The 16292-nt window shown below is 35.3% G+C and overlaps 1 long non-coding RNA gene and 1 other non-coding gene across 2 annotated transcripts; one reads left to right on the top strand and one right to left on the bottom strand.

Annotated features, from left to right (window-relative positions):
- Window positions 1-841: 841 nt before the first annotated feature.
- LOC146884289 (uncharacterized) lies at window positions 842-7067 on the top strand. Its single transcript, XR_014984045.1, has 2 exons — window positions 842-2686; window positions 2780-7067. It is a non-coding gene; the product is annotated as an uncharacterized LOC146884289 (long non-coding RNA).
- An 8350-nt stretch (window positions 7068-15417) lies between these two features.
- TRNAK-CUU (transfer RNA lysine (anticodon CUU)) lies at window positions 15418-15490 on the bottom strand. The gene has a single exon. It is a non-coding gene; the product is annotated as a tRNA-Lys (tRNA).
- Window positions 15491-16292: the final 802 nt, after the last annotated feature.

Genomic DNA, 16292 nt, shown 5'->3' with positions numbered 1-16292 from the left:
CACAACATAAATATGGTAGCTAAGTTGTAGCTAATTAGTTAAGGATTAGACATAATATAAATATGGTAACTAAGTTGTAGCTAATTAGTTAGGGATTAAACACAACATAAATATGGTAGCTAAGTTGTAGCTAGTTAGTTAGGGATTAAACACAACATAAATATGGTAGCTAAGTTGTAGCTAATTTGTTAGGGATTATACACAACATAGATATTGTAGCTAAATTTTTAGTTAGGGATTATATACAACATAATATGATAGCTAATTTGAAGCTAATTAGTTAGGAATTAGACACATAATATGGTAGCTAAGTTGTAGCTAATTAGTTAGGGATTAGATACAACATAATATGATAGCTAAATTGAAGCTCATTAGTTATGGTTTTAACTATAAAATGATTTTGTTCCTAATCCAAAACCAATAAATAGAATTTCTTATAAAAAAATAATATACAAATTATTCTATAAAAAATAAATTTATTAAAGAAATTTTTAAAAACATAAATATATATAAATATATTTATACTTATTTTATATTAGTTTTGAATTTATTAAGAATAGAAATAAAGGGTACCTTTTTATATTACGTATAATATTAAAAATATAGGAAAATTTATTAAATTTATTTTTGGAGATATATTAATATGTATAAACAAATTAATTTTATATACAATACCAAAATTGAAATATAAAAATTAATTTGAGTTATTCTAAATAAAATTTAAATGTCAAATTTAACTTATTTAATAGAATGTATACTAAAATATGGAAGTATTACTTTTGCATTTCTGTTTAAAACTACTAATAGTGCTATCGTTATTATTATGTGCAGTATCTAATTAGATTAGCGACCTTTTTTCCCGGTGCAATGACATCCAGAAAGGCACCACAGCTACTGAACTTCTCCCCTTGCCTTTCACGAGTCGCGTCAGCTGAACTTCTTTTCCCCTTTCCTTTCCCACATCGCCGTTTCACTTCTTTCTCTTTTCATCTCTATTCAAACTCCTCCCTCTGAAACCCTCAATTTCTGCTTGCGTCTTCGATGGCCTTCAAAAGATTCGTATCGATCTCCTCTAGAACTGCTTTTTTCTCCTCTGTCTCACTTGCCACATTTCCAAACCTTAATAATTGGAATTTTCGAGATTGGGTGAGTGTACGAAGGGCGAGAGCTATAGGAATGGTGTTGATGTAGTCGTGATGTGCTTTGGCAACTCATCCAAACATTCCTATTATTGGATTGTGGTGCTAAGAAAATGACGCTGAAAGTGATTGTGGTGGCTTCTTCGATCAATTTCCTCTTTGGCTTCTCGATTAGATTATGGCTCGTCTTCATGTCAGTTCTTCAATTACTTTTGTACTTTTTCAGTATATCTCTTACATTGCGCAATATTGCATGCTCTATTAGCCTCTTACATTGGGAAAATATGATTCAAATTTAATTAGTTAAAGCGTTTTCTTCAAACTGTCCAAAGCTGAAACAAAATATCTACCTAACGTTGTTGCCTAGTTTGCATGATCCGTGACTTGTATCTTTGCCATTTTTTCCACCACAGAAGACATCATTGTTGGAGCAGCTAAAATCCCAAGAAACAAATGAATTGTAATGGTGTAAAGGAGGGAGCTATAATAGGTAATCTAAGTCACATATCATCTAGCTACCTAGGAGAAAAACGAAACAGACCAAAAACTAAACTAAGCAACCAAAAACACCTTAGGTTATGTCACTGCATTGAGAAAAAAGTTGCAGCTGTATAAATTAAGGTTATTACTTTCATGATTACTTCAAGTATGATTGTGAAGGAGTTAAATGATCTTGTAACCAAAATTTTGGAGAAATGTATGGGACCTAGTGTTTTCTATGTCTAAGGGGAGGAAGTTACTACTGCCTTTGGAACTGTTGAACAATTACATGGACACGGCAAAAGTCAAATATTTTATTTAACATTACAACTGCACATTCTTCCAACTCTTCACCATTGTTAAATTTTTCTGAACTAAATACTTTTCTTCCCGCTGTTTAGTTTTAATTAAAAAGTAGTGTTTAATTTAGAATTAGGATAATAGCAACTAAGGTATAGTTAGGATTGGACACTAGTATGAGCGTTATAGAAGCAAGGGGATGCAGAGAGGGTGGTGGAATAAACGTTTAAGCACTTTGGAAGGATTGATATACTTGTGAATGTTGCGGCTGGGAACTTCCTTATGTCGGCAGAGGATCTCTTCCCCAATGGCTTTCTAATAGGTTATGTCTGTGTCACCTCTTCTCGTCTTTTCTTTAATTTAAGGAAAATGGGTATATTGGTTAAAGAATTAAAAATAAAAAGATTATTGAGAAGTGTCATTAATAATATGTGATTTCCATTGCATCTTCATTGTGATTATGTTGAAGGGTTGTCTAACTTATCTCATGTAAGTTGAATGGTGCAAATCCATTTTGTACTTAAATCTGATTAATGGAATTTTTAGATTAATCGTTTATGATCTAGTTGTGGCTGCTTGAACATCAATTATTTTTTTTTTAAAGATGTTATCATTAACATCAATCAACAAACATAGGGAAGAAAAAACAATGTAGTTTTTGTCTCAAGCAATTACTTTTCCTTTGACAAAAGGACGCGTGCATTCCATGTTGGCTCTTTTTTAAATGGCTTATTGCCCCTGACCAGAAAAGTCAGCTACAATGCAAGGTGGATTACTTGAAGATCAATTTCTCCTTCCTGTTATTTAAAACAATTTCTCATTTTTGTAGTACTAAGTTATTATATCTTGACCTTTTCAAGTGAGACATGTTCCTGGATTCTACGATTGTAGCTTACAAATGGAAGTGGAAAGAGACGACCAAGGTGACTCTGTAGTTGCCCGCATATCTAAAGATGATCAAAACCTAGCAGTTGGGTAATTTGCGGCCTTTATTTTCTGCATTAAAGATATCATCTCCACAGTCACTCAAGAAACATGGGGAGAAAAAAATATGAAAATGATGTTGTTTTATTTTAATTTTAATCATGTACGTTGAGAATTGATTTATTTGTGATGCTTAAAAACTTTCACTATGTTCTTAACTTTGACTATTTTGAATGTGATAAATTTGAAATGTTTCATATAAATTGGTTGGCAAGATTTATTATATTTTTAAGTAATATTGATAATTAAATCTATTTTATAAGGTACAAAAATAATAAGAGCATGAAACAATTTGGTCTAATGTAATTTGCTACGATTTTGTTAGAAATTAGTTAGAGATAAAGTATTACAATTGGCGAGGGATTAGTTAGGGTTTAGCTAGGTATTAATTTGCTACGAATTAGCTAGAAATTCGCTACAACCACTTTGCTAGGGATTAGCAAGGGTTTAGCTAGGGATTAGTTTGCTAGGGATTAAATAGGGATTTGTTACAAACATTTAGCTAGGGATTAGCTAGAGATTTGCTACAAACATTTTGCTAGGGATTAGCTAGGGATTTGCTACAACTAGCTTGCTAGGGATTAGCTAGGGATTTGCTACAACTAGCTTGCTAGGGATTAGCTAGGGATTTGCTACAACTAGTTTGCTAAGGATTAGCTAGGGATTTGCTACAAACATTTTGCTAGGGATTAGCTAGGGATTAGCTACAACTAGCTTGCTAGGGATTAGCTAGGGATTTGCTACAACTAGTTTGCTAAGGATTAGCTAGGGATTTGCTACACCTAGTTTGATAGGGATTAGCTATAGATTAGTTAGGGATTAGCTATGGAGTAATTCTTTGGCTAATTAGCTACTTATAATTTAGCTTCAGTTCATTACCCTCGCTATTTTCTCGCTAATCCTTCGCTAAATCGTTTTGCTAGTGATCAACGAGGGATTAGCTAGGGATTATTCCCTCGCAAATCTGGAAATTTGTTGTAGTGAATGACCCGTTAGATCAATCAAGTGTAGCGAAATGATCTTTGAACCTTATGAACACCAATGTCTTAAAAGATAATATAGAGAAGAGTACAAAACACTTTTATATGAGCTCTAGTGTTTGTTGTGTTTATTCTCATACAAACTAGGTATTTATAGGTAGCAATGATGTGACCCCACCAAGCCCAATTGTACCTTCAAGCCCAAGCCCAAGCCCATTAAAAGGCCCAATTACAAGATCAATGATGAAGAAGATTCAAAAGGGCCTCCCATTAGATGATCACAAATTCAATGGGCTTCTCACATTCTTTACATGGGCCAAAGAGATCACAAAGACTTGAAGAAGTGCGTGTAAATCTAATAGTGTAGATTTAAATTGGGCCATTGTTTGGGCTTTGCTTTCTAATAATACATAAGACATGAAAGGAACATAGGATGGGTTCAAATTGGGCTCGGCCCAATTCTCTTCATACATGGCCGAGATTATCAAGACAAAGAGGCTCCTTTGCTTCATGGTTTGACTAAGGTTGGTCATCACATCTAAAGGCTAAGAATCCTTCTTGTTCTTCAAGCCAAGATCCAAGAGGCGTGATCTTGTCTCCTTCTCCAAGCTTGATCTAAGGGCCAAGATCAAGGCCCACTCCATCCAATGGCTCTCCTTTCTCATGTGTAAATGAATTCATATAAAAGCTAAAATTTCACTCATTTGTAGACACTCTTGAAATTTTAAGCAATAGATGCAACTTGAGTTGAGAGCACTCCTTCCTCTATTGCCTTTGAGAGTCACCCCTTTCTAGAGATTTCCTCTCTCTACCTCTAGCCACCTTTCTTAGGCTAGCATAGATTAGGAAATCCTATCACCTCTCTCACTTTCCATTGCTTGCAAGTGCCTTCCACCTTGCCTCCATTCCTTCATCCAATTTCCGCTGCCCATGGAGTTCTTCACGCACCTTTGGAGCTCCACCATAATGGTATCAAGAGCCATCAAACCATGGTCTCTCATGGTTTGGTAAGGTTCTTTCCTAGCCTTGTGTTTCCTTCATTTTTTCCGTCTTGTTATCATCTTCTTCTCCTTCTATTTTGTTTTTCTCTTTCACGTTTACCCTTCCTTTGCCATTATATTGTGTTTCTCCATTGATTCCATGCAACTATGAGACTACAAGAGTGTTTTACACTCTATTTGTAGATTTCCTTGCTTGCTTTGGTTCACATCATTTACGAGCTTTCCTTTACATTTAAGCACCATTTTATTGCTTCCATTGTGTTTCTTGTCATTTTTATTCGGTGATTCTTTTTTCTTTTCAATTTCCACCATTCAAGTTGTGTTCTATGACTTGTTCATGCTTTCTTTTACATGTTTCTTCAATTTTCCACCATTTACAATCATTTTCTGCACTTGCTCTAGTGAAACCATGCCAAACTCCACTCCAAAACGCAATAAAGCTTCATGCTATGCGTGTGGTTGTTTGAGTCAGCTTTCCTCACTATTTTAATGCCATTTCACCGATTGGTTTGTGCCTTAGAGTGTCCTAAGATGTTCATCTTCATCTATGCTTGATTCTAGATCATAATGAAGCTCCAAATCGAATTGATTTGTCTATTGAACATCTTCCTCTTTCACTCTGCTTTTGCTTCTGTTTTCAACTTTTTTTCCACTACACACCTTCTGTTTGAGAAGTGTCACGAGTGACTCAGTGCACCAAAATTTAAGCTGATTGTTGCTTCGAAAAGCTAAGTCATAAACGAAAATTCTCCAACAAGAATCATTCCATTATGTTGAGAATTGAATTCTATACAAATTTTTGAAGTAGAAGCAACTTTCTACGTTTTTCAGTGCCAATTTGTTGCTGATTTCACTTGTGTCCTGACGCACACTTTTCTTTTGTGATTTAACTGGAACGATTCATAGCACCGAACCACCTTCTAATTTTTGCCTAATTTTCTTAACATCTGGACGAAAAATTAGCAAAAAGAATCATTGAAATATGTCCAGTACAAAAAATATGATAAATCTTCAAAGTTAAGGCATCTTTCAGTGTTTTCTAGTGGTGTTTTCAGGAAAATCACTATTTAGTGCGTTTTTGGTGTGTTTTGCTTCAGAATTTCAGTGCTCTTGCTCTATACATTTGGAGTGGATTACTTCCATATTTCCATCAATTGCTTTCATTTGGAGTGGATTACTTCCTTCACATTGGCATACATGCAATGAATACCATAAGCATTTTATGAGCACTGCAGTTTCTGTTTTTGGTTTTTACTCCATTCTAGTTCCATTCTAGGATTCCTTTTGTTGTGATTTCCTTTATTTCAAGCCTTAATTTCTTGCTTGTCCTTGTTTTTGGCTATTCAATTCAGTCTTGTCAAAGCATATTCATTGTGGTTTAGCTTTCTTAATTAGCTTTTCTTGTGTTATACATTTGAATTGGCAAGTAATATTGGCTTCAATGCTCTTGATTGTGAATTAAGTGATTTTGTTTTCCAAATTGGTTGCTAGTCTATGGTAGCATTTTAGGTGGTGGTTGAGAAGTAAAACTCTAGAGAGTGTGCTTGAATTCTTCCTCTCACCTTTACCATATTTTGGAAAATTTTGAGCCATCAATCTCTTGCTTGAGTGAGAGCTAACTAATGCCTTTGGCATAGTTTGTTTGCTGTTTTTTTTCATTATTTTGGCCAGGTTTTGTTGCTGTTTGGTGTTGCATTTTGCATCCACAAGGGGTCCAAATATTCCTCCAATTGGTGTATACTTCAAAGCCATCAACTAAGGCTTCATTTGGCACCAAAGTGCTCTTGGGAGTGCATCACTTTGCTGTCCAAAATTGTGGTGTTCAAGTTGGCCTCGGGAGTAGCTTCCAACACCAATTTCAAGCATTTTTGTTGGCCATTGTGGCTTGTAATTGTTGCATCTTTTAGTTTACTAGTTTTTCTACAATTTGGTCACTTCTTTTGGTCAATTTGGAGCATCCTTTGTTCCTTATTTTCTACTCAAAGTTCTCTAAAAGTTTGGTGCTCTTGGGTTGCTCCTCTTTGCCTAAATTTTGTGTACCAATTTTAACTCTCTTTGAACTTGTATTTTGGCCTACTTAGGTGTCTTGGGGAACCACAAGGTGTTCAATCCCATCTCCTAAGTAGAACCTTTATCATACATTAGTAATTCACTTTTATTTGTAAGTGTGTTGAAAGTTCTAAGTGCTTTCTCACCTTACAATAGGCCGCATAGCTTATATTCAAGTTTTCACGTTGTTTAGTGGCTTAAGATTTTGAGACCAAAGTCTCTACATATTTTTGGCCAATTAGGGGTCCGTCTTTAGTGTTTTATAGATTTCTTTATTCTTTGTTGACAACTAGTGTCTAGTGATTCTTATCATTTAGCACTTAGCCATTGTGTGAAATTCTTTCAAACTTGCCCAAGTGTGCCTTGGTTAGGATTGGCTTTGGTTATTAAGTGGTCTTTTTAGACTCACCTCGCCTACCTGGAGGTTCATTTGTGTTCTTAAAACATTTATTCACACTTTGTCTGAAGTGCTAGATCGTGTCAATCATGAGCACTAGAAGGGCTACACGTGCAAGGGTGCAAACCCAACAAAATTCACCACCACCCACACAACATAACACCAGTGTGGATGATGAGGGTGATGTTTCCCCTCGTATGCTTCACAAACTCACCAAAGAGATGAGTGACATCAAGGCTCAAATGGCTGCCATGCAAGCCAATTTGCACTTTATATCTGAGCAATTAAGGAATCCTCCACACACTCACCGTGCTTCTCCTAGATCTTCTTGCTCCTCATCAAGACATCATCATGATCTTAGTGGCGAGGAGGAGGATTTACAACACCCCTTTCCAAGGCAATCTCCTCCTACTAGGAGACAAAGGCGTGTTCCTCCTCACCCCAAAGAAACAAGGATAAATTTGTCTCCTTTCCATGGACAAGACAATGTTGAGCCATATCTAGATTGGGTGGCAAAAGTTGAACAACTGTTTGACAACCACGTGGTTGAGGAAGAGAGGCGTGTCTCTCTTGCTGTCCTAAGCTTCCAAGGTCATGCCTTAAATTGGTGGACAACCCTTGTCCTCCAAAAGCGAAAAAAGGCCTTCCCGAGATTGAATATTGGTTTGATCTCAAAGAGGCCCTCCATGCTCGCCATGTTCCTTCATACTACAAAAGAGAGCTTATGGATGAACTCCAAAGGCTCCAACAAAGAACCATGTCTGTGGAGGAATATAGGCAAAAGATGGAGTTGTACCTCTTGCGGGCTGGGATAGATGAGGAAGAAGATCTAACCATTGCTAGGTTCTTGAGTGGTCTAAACTACAACATAAGAGATCGAGTTGAGTTGCTCCCATATCAAAATTTAAATGAACTTGTTCAAATGTGCATCAAAGTGGAGCAACAACTCTTGAGGAAACCTATTCACAAGGATTCTTCATTCTCTTTTTCAAAATCTGATTTTCAAAAGAAAAATATTTCTCATGACAAGGAGACCGCTCATAGACACCCAGCAAAAGGTCAAGATAAGGGTGAGACCTCCAAGCGAGGTAGTGAGATCATGTGTTTTGAGTGTTTAGGTAGAGGTCATGTGGCATCACAGTGTCCTACCAATTGCACCATTGTGCTAAAGGGCCAAGACCTCTACAATAGTCAAGAGGAGTCTCCTGAGGAATCATCCTCTTCTAGTGACTCCCACAGTGACAGTCCTCCAAAGACAAACTTCATTCTTACCCTCATGAAGGGTCTTTCTTAATGATTAGGAGGCTTCTCAATAACCAATCAACCTTTCCTCTCAATGATCAAAGAGAAAACATTTTTCACACTCGCTGTGACGTTTTGAACAATACTTGTTCTTTGATCATTGATAATGGATCTTGTTGCAACTGTTGTAGCACAAGAATGGTTGAGAAGTTGAACTTGACTTTGTTACCCCATCCTAAACCTTACAAACTTCATTGGCTTAATGAAGATGGGGATCTCGAAGTCAAGCATCAAGTGTTGGTTAAGTTCTCTATTGGAAAGTACAAAGACAAAGTTTTATGTGTTGTAATTCCAATGGAAGCTTGCCATATTCTCTTAGGTAGGCCGTGGCAATTTGACCGCAAAACCACCCACCATGGCCATACCAATGAGATCACCCTCCAACATCATTCCAAAACTTTTGTGTTACATCCCCTCACTCCTACTCAAGTTGCTAGTGACCAAGCTCAAATGAGAGCTAGGAGGGAGGAAGAGAGTTCCACTAACTCTACTAAATTATCCAAGGCTTCTAAGACAAAGGTAGAGGAAGTCTCTCCTTCTAAGGATGTTCATCATGAAGTGCTTCTCACTTATAAAACTCTTTTACAAACTCTTCATGTTGAACACCCTTCCTATCTTTTGATGTGTCATGTTGTCCTTACATGTCTCCAACATCCTTCACTTAAGGATCTACCTCCTTTTGTCCGTGCTCTTCTCCATGAATTTGCGGATCTTTTCCCTAAGGATGGCCCCCAAGGCCTCCCACCTTTTAGAGGAATCGAGCACAAAATTGATTTTATCCCAGGGGCCAATCTACTTAATAGACCAACGTATAGGAAAAATCCAATTGAGACTAAAGAGATAGAGACTCAAGTGATCGAGTTGTTAGACAAAGGATGGGTCCAAAAAAGTCTTAGTCCTTGTGTTGTTCCCGTGTTGTTGGTGCCTAAAAAAGATGGCAAATGGCGCATGTGTTGTGATTGTAGGGCCATCAACAACATTACCATAAAGTATAGGCACCCCATTCCTAGACTAGATGATATGTTCGATGAATTGCATAGGGCCAAAATGTTTTCAAAAATAGACCTCAAAAGTGGTTATCACCAAATTCGAATTGCCAAAGGTGATGAGTGGAAAAATGCTTTCAAAACTAAATTTGGTCTATATGAATGGTTAGTCATGCCTTTTGGCCTAACCAATGCTCCTAGCACATTCATGTGACTAATGAATCATGTCCTACGGGATTGTTTGGGGAAGTTTGTGGTTGTTTATTTTGATGACATTTTAATTTATAGCCATAGCTTCAAAGTTCATCTAGGACACCTTAGGGTAGTCCATTCTCTCCTTCGAGACCATCAACTCTATGCAAACATAGATAAGTGCACTTTCTGTATAGAGAGTGTCATCTTTCTTGGGTTTGTGGTCAATAAAAGTGGGGTACATGTTGACCCCGACAAAATCAAAGCCATCCAAGAATGGCCTGTGCCAAAGAGTGTTGGGGACATCCGTAGCTTTCATGGGCTAGCTAGCTTCTATAGACGGTTTGTACCCCACTTCTCCACAAGTGCCCCACCCCTCAACGAACTTGTCAAGAAAGACACACCTTTTGTGTGGGGTGATAAGCAACAACAAGCCTTTGAGGAGATCAAGGCTAAACTCACCAAGCACCAATTCTAGCTCTTCCAAACTTTGAGTAAACTTTTGAGCTAGAATGTGATGCTTCTGGTGTTGGAGTAGGTGCGGTTTTATTACAAGAAGGCCATCCAATTGCTTATTTCAGTGAAAAACTCAATGGCCCTTCTCGTAATTACCCACCTATGACAAAGAGTTGTATGCTCTTGTGTGAGCTCTTCATACTTGGGAACACTATCTTGTGTCTAAAGAGTTTATAATTCACACTGATCATGAAACTCTCAAGTATTTGAAAAGCCAACACAAGCTCAACAAGAGGCATGCAAAGTGGGTTGAATTTCTAGAACAATTCCCTTATATCATCAAATACAAGAAAAGGAAATCCAATGTTGTGGCTGATGCACTTTCTAGAAGATATACTTTTTTAGCCAAACTTGGATCTCAAATTCTTGGGTTTGACAATATCTGTGAATTGTATAGTCAAGATCCCTTCTTTGCCCCTGTTTATTCTAATTGTTTAAATAAGTCCCAAGGCGGCTTCTATGTCTCAAATGGCTATCTTTTCAAAGAAGCCCGCCTATGTGTTCCATGTGGTTCTCATCATAAACTTTTAATCATTGAGATGCATGAGGGGGGACTTATGGGACATTTTGGGGTCGCCAAAACGTTGGCCATGCTTAAAGAAAATTTTTTTTGGCCCCACATGAAACGTGATATTCAAAAACATTGCGCTAGTTGTTTGACTTGCTTGCATGCTAAGTCTAGCGCAATGCCTGTTGGGATGTATACTCCTTTGTCTGTGGCTTCCACCCCTTGGGAGGATATTAGCATGGACTTTGTCCTAGGGCTTCCAAGGACTTCTAGGAGTGTTGATTTGATTTTTGTGGTTGTGGACCGTTTTTCGAAAATGGCACATTTTATTCCATGCCACAAAGTCGATGATGCAAGCCACATTGCAAAGTTGTTCTTTAGAGAAGTGGTTCGTCTTCATGGCTTACCCAAAACAATTGTGTCTGATAGGGATACTAAGTTCCTTAGCCACTTTTGGAGGACCTTGTGGTCTAGGCTTGGAACTAAACTTTCTTTTTCTACTTCTTGTCACCCTCAAACTGATGGGCAAACAGAGGTAGTCAATAGATCCCTCTCCACATTGCTTAGGGTTGTGCTTAAGGAGAACCATAAATCTTGGGATGAGTATCTTCCCCACATTGAGTTTGCCTATAATAGAGTGGTCCATAGGACCACCAAACTCTCACCTTTTGAGGTTGTCTATGGCTTTAACCCTCTCACTCCTCTAGACTTGCTACCTCTTCCATCTTCTTTTGACTTTGTTCATAAAGAAGGGGTTTCTAAGTCTCAATTTAGCAAAGATTTTCATGAGAAGGTTAAAATTCAAATTCAAGCTCAAATGGAAAAGATTGCCAACTCTAAAAATAAGGGTAAGAGAGTTCGGTCATTCAATGAGGGTGACTTAGTTTGGCTTCATCTAAGGAAGGAAAGATTTCCTCAATTAAGAAAATCCAAACTTAGTCTATGTGGTGATGGTCCATTCCAAATCATAAAGAAGATAAACAATAATGCTTATTAATTAGATCTTCTAGTTGAATATGGTGTGCATCTTACTTTTAATATCACTGACTTAGTTCCTTTTACTAGTACTGTAGCTGATGAGGATGACAACCAAGATTTGAGGGCAAATCCTCTTCAAGAGGGAGGGGATGATGTGACCCCACCAAGCCCAATTTCACCTTCAAGCCCAAACCCAAGCCCAAACCCATTAAAAGGCCCAATTACAAGATCAATGATGAAGAAGATTCAAAAGGACCTCCCATTAGATGATCACAAATTCAATGGGCTTCTCACATTCTTTACATAGGCCAAAGAGATCATAAAGACTTGAAAAAGTGCGTGTAAATCTAATAGTGTAGATTTAAATTGGGCCATTATTTGGGCTTTGCTTTCCAATAATACATAAGACATGAAAGGAACATATGATGGGTTCAAATTGGGCTTGGCCCAATTCTCTTCATACATGGCCGAGATTATCAAGACAAGGAGGCTCCTTTGCTTCATGGTTTAACTAAGGTTGGTCATCACATCTAAAGGCTAAGAATCCTTCTTGTTCTTCAAGCCAAGATCCAAGGGGTGTGATCTTGTTTCCTTCTCCAAGCTTGATCTAAGAGCCAAGATCAAGGCCCACTCCATCCAATGGCTCTCCTTTCTCATGTGTAAATGGCTTCATATAAAAGCCAAAATTTCACTCATTTGTAGATACTCTTGAAATTTTAAGCAATAGATGCAACTTGAGTTGAGAGGATTCATCCCTCTATTGCCTTTGAGAGTCACCCCTTTCTAGAGATTTCCTCTCTCTACCTCTAGCCACCTTCCTTAGGCTAGCATAGATTAGGAAATCCTATCACCTCTCTCATTTTCCATTGCTTGCAAGTGCCTTCTAACTTGCCTCTATTCCTTCATCCAATTTCCGCTGCCCATGGAGTTCTTCACGCACCTTTGGAGCTCCACCAAGCAGAGAGAGACTTAAGAGTCAATTATAATAAGTCTGATTAAATAAAATATTAATTTGTAGTAAAAAATATAGTTGTTAACCATAAATTAAATTTATCAATAAAATTAAACGTCCATAAAAATATTAGTAACCATAGGATAATATTTTAGTTATATATTTTTTAAATTATATTAAAATATTTCCAACAATCTTCCATATAATTTAAAAAATAAAATAAAATAAAATATATAATATTTTATAACAAAATATTGTCGTTCAATGTAAGGAACTATTCGGGTTTGAGCCTTACAGCTAATGTTTATAAACTTCCACTTGAGAAAATGCAAAAACTTAATTGTCTTGAACTACATCTCTTATGATTGGGTTTCAGGAAATAACACATATAATATCGGTGTTCATTTTAGGTTCTAATCAGTGGGTGCACGTTACAATCTTGTGCATGTGTCTTGTTTCATGAGTGTTACTTAGAGACTTGCCCATGTCTAACAATAGTGGCCCCACCTCACACTCACTAGGTAAACCCTCAAAAGGTGGTTTGTGACCCACACCCATACAATAATTGTCATTGGGTTTATTAAGAGGTATTTAAAAAAAAAGCATAATAATGCGTATACCTCAACCTAATTATTGCCACAACTTACAATACACCTTGCCATAGGAATGAGACATAATATTTATTCATATCATTTGGTGAACTTTAGTCAACAACAACTTGGTTGTTACCCATTGAACTTCATTCCATGGGATCGCCATTCACGTGGAGATAAGTGTCCATTGATGCAACTAATTTATGGACTTTAATCCCATTCCCCTCTACGACTCAAATACTCGTTGATGCATCAATCCATTGATAAGCAGATATGTTCTTTTTTACCTCACAAAGCCAAGAGATATAATACCATGAGTAATTAAGTTTCTAATAAATTTGTCTCTCATTCTCATATGTCAATTTTTCATTGACATTTTTGATAGAAACTTTAAATATAACAATTTGATTGTCAGAATGAATTGAAAATAGGAATAATATATGCTTGCATAGTAGATCATGACATAACAATAATTCCTTTTTGTAACATATTTCCATGATAGTGCACCTCCATCCAAGGTTAAAACATAACCATAACTAGTAGTTGATTTTGTGTCATCAGAATTAATATCCAATTTACATTAATATATGCTTCAATCATCTCAAGAAATTTAACATATTGTCATAACTAGAAGAAACACAAATAATATTACACTAGATGGAAAAATAGTGTATATTTTCACTCACTTTAGAATATATATAACCAAGAAATTTTATTTATTTTTATTAAGATGTATATTAAGCATTGCAAGACACCCCCACACTTTGAAATATTTTAAATGTGGTTCTTCTTTCTTTCATAAGTCATAAGAAGTTTTATCACAACCTTTTATGTTCAAGATATGACAAGCATAATATAAAGTTTTACCCTTTATAATTTTAAGCAAGTTAGAACTTGTAGAATAACATTTACCATATCAAAGCATTTTTTTTTTCTTTCGCTACACCATTACATTAGCATTATATGAATATGTTACTTAAGAAATAATACCATGAGTTTCACATAAAAACACCTATGTATAAAGTTATGTATCGTCACTTATCTATTTAATTAATTTTGTACCTCAAAATTTTATAATTTGAATGATCTCTAACCAAACTTCTCAACAGTTGTAATAATAGTATGTCATGTATCACAACTTATGTTTGTAGTTATCAAAGAAAAATTACTAAATATTTTATTACAACATAAAGTTACTTAACTCAAACAAACCATCACAAATATATCATTTACCAACTAAAACACATGTTTAGAACCTTGTTGAGCAGCGAGGAAGTTTCCAAATTCAGAAACATGAAAAACTCATTTTTAAAAATAAGATAATTTCTAGAAGACAAATTTAATTTTACATGACCATTTCCTCAATTTTTGATATGAAGATATTTTTTATTAGGACACACATCATAAGCATGATGTCAAATAAAATAATTCATTTTAATTTCATGTCATAAACAATATTTTTAAATTCATAAATTTGATAAGAAAAAAAAGGGATATATTATCAATCAATTTTTTTTTTTATATAAATATCAAGACAAACTTTTTTTCCTTGCAAATGCATAGCTTCATAACTCAATACTAGTTTTAGTATGACAAATTATTTTATAATTGTTTTCATACGAAACACTTCAAATATATTCGTGATATGTTCAGTTATCCATAATTTCATTTATTGTTACCAATACAAATAAAAAAAAATTATACACATAAAATTTTAGGCTAAATTAATTATATAACCATAATAAACCCATTAATTCATAAAAACATGAGTAAAGTAAAAAATAATAATCGTTTTTCTCTCTAAGAATTTTAGAAAATGATTAAACAAATAATAATAGTAATATAGATAATATAATATAATTATAAGAACAATAATAATACCCATACATATATATGAATCAAAGAATATTAATCAGACTCAACAATTCTTATAACATTAATAGATAAAAAATAAAAAAAGGAAAGAAGTAGAAATGTCATTAGAGAGAAAACGCCTATATTGGGTAAAACAAACTGAGTGCAATATATTAAGTGAATAGAAAAAAAACCCAATGAATCAACGCCCACCGTGGGGCTTGAACCCACGACCACAAGGTTAAGAGCCTTGCGCTCTACCAACTGAGCTAGACGGGCTTACTTTAATATTAGATGAGTAAAGCAACAAAACATATACAAAGAACAACGTAAAAAGTTTTCACCAGAAAAACACAGCGCCCACCGTGGCAACCGTTGTTATAATAGTTTACTAAATGTTGATAAAAAAACAAGTTATTAAATTAGAAAAAGGTTTAATTAATTATTTAATACTCTAATGTGCTAGTTTGGCTCATTTTGATCCCTTTATTATTTTTGGGTTTTATTACGTCCTTTAACCTTTTAAAAAATGTTCAATTTAGTCCTTCAATTTCAACCTTTTTAAACAATTGGAGTACCAAATTGAACATTTTTTAAAAATTGGAGGACCAAATTGAGTTTTTTATTATAAATTAGACGACTAAATTGAACTAAAAAATAACAAGGACACCAGAATGAATCAAACCAATAAATAGAGGACTAAAAAAATCACTTGTGTGCAAATTTAATAATTGTTATGAGTACAATCATCATTGAATTAAGGAAACAACGATGATTAAAAAAATAAAATTCATCATTTGTGTTCATACTGGGATTCGAAGCGAAATACTCTTGGAGAGGTAAAAAGATCTAAGTGGTGACTTGGACACTTTTGATGGCTGGAATCGAATATCTCGTTGTTCAGAGGGGGAAGATCTACATACAAAAGACTCTTCGACGTTCAAGTCATTATGATATTTTTAGGATTTATAAGAGTATAATAGTGAGTATGAATTAGATTTTTCTCCATAGGGAAATATCACATGTAATTATGGGGTTTCTAAATCCATGAAATTTGTTATAAAATAAAATATAATAAAAA

The sequence above is a fragment of the Vigna unguiculata genome, chromosome 8 (genome assembly GCF_037176805.1).
Source record: "Vigna unguiculata cultivar grain cowpea cultivar isolate G323 ecotype 2 chromosome 8, ASM3717680v1, whole genome shotgun sequence".
Taxonomy (NCBI): Eukaryota; Viridiplantae; Streptophyta; class Magnoliopsida; order Fabales; family Fabaceae; genus Vigna; species Vigna unguiculata.
This window is presented reverse-complemented; position numbering and strand designations above follow the sequence as displayed.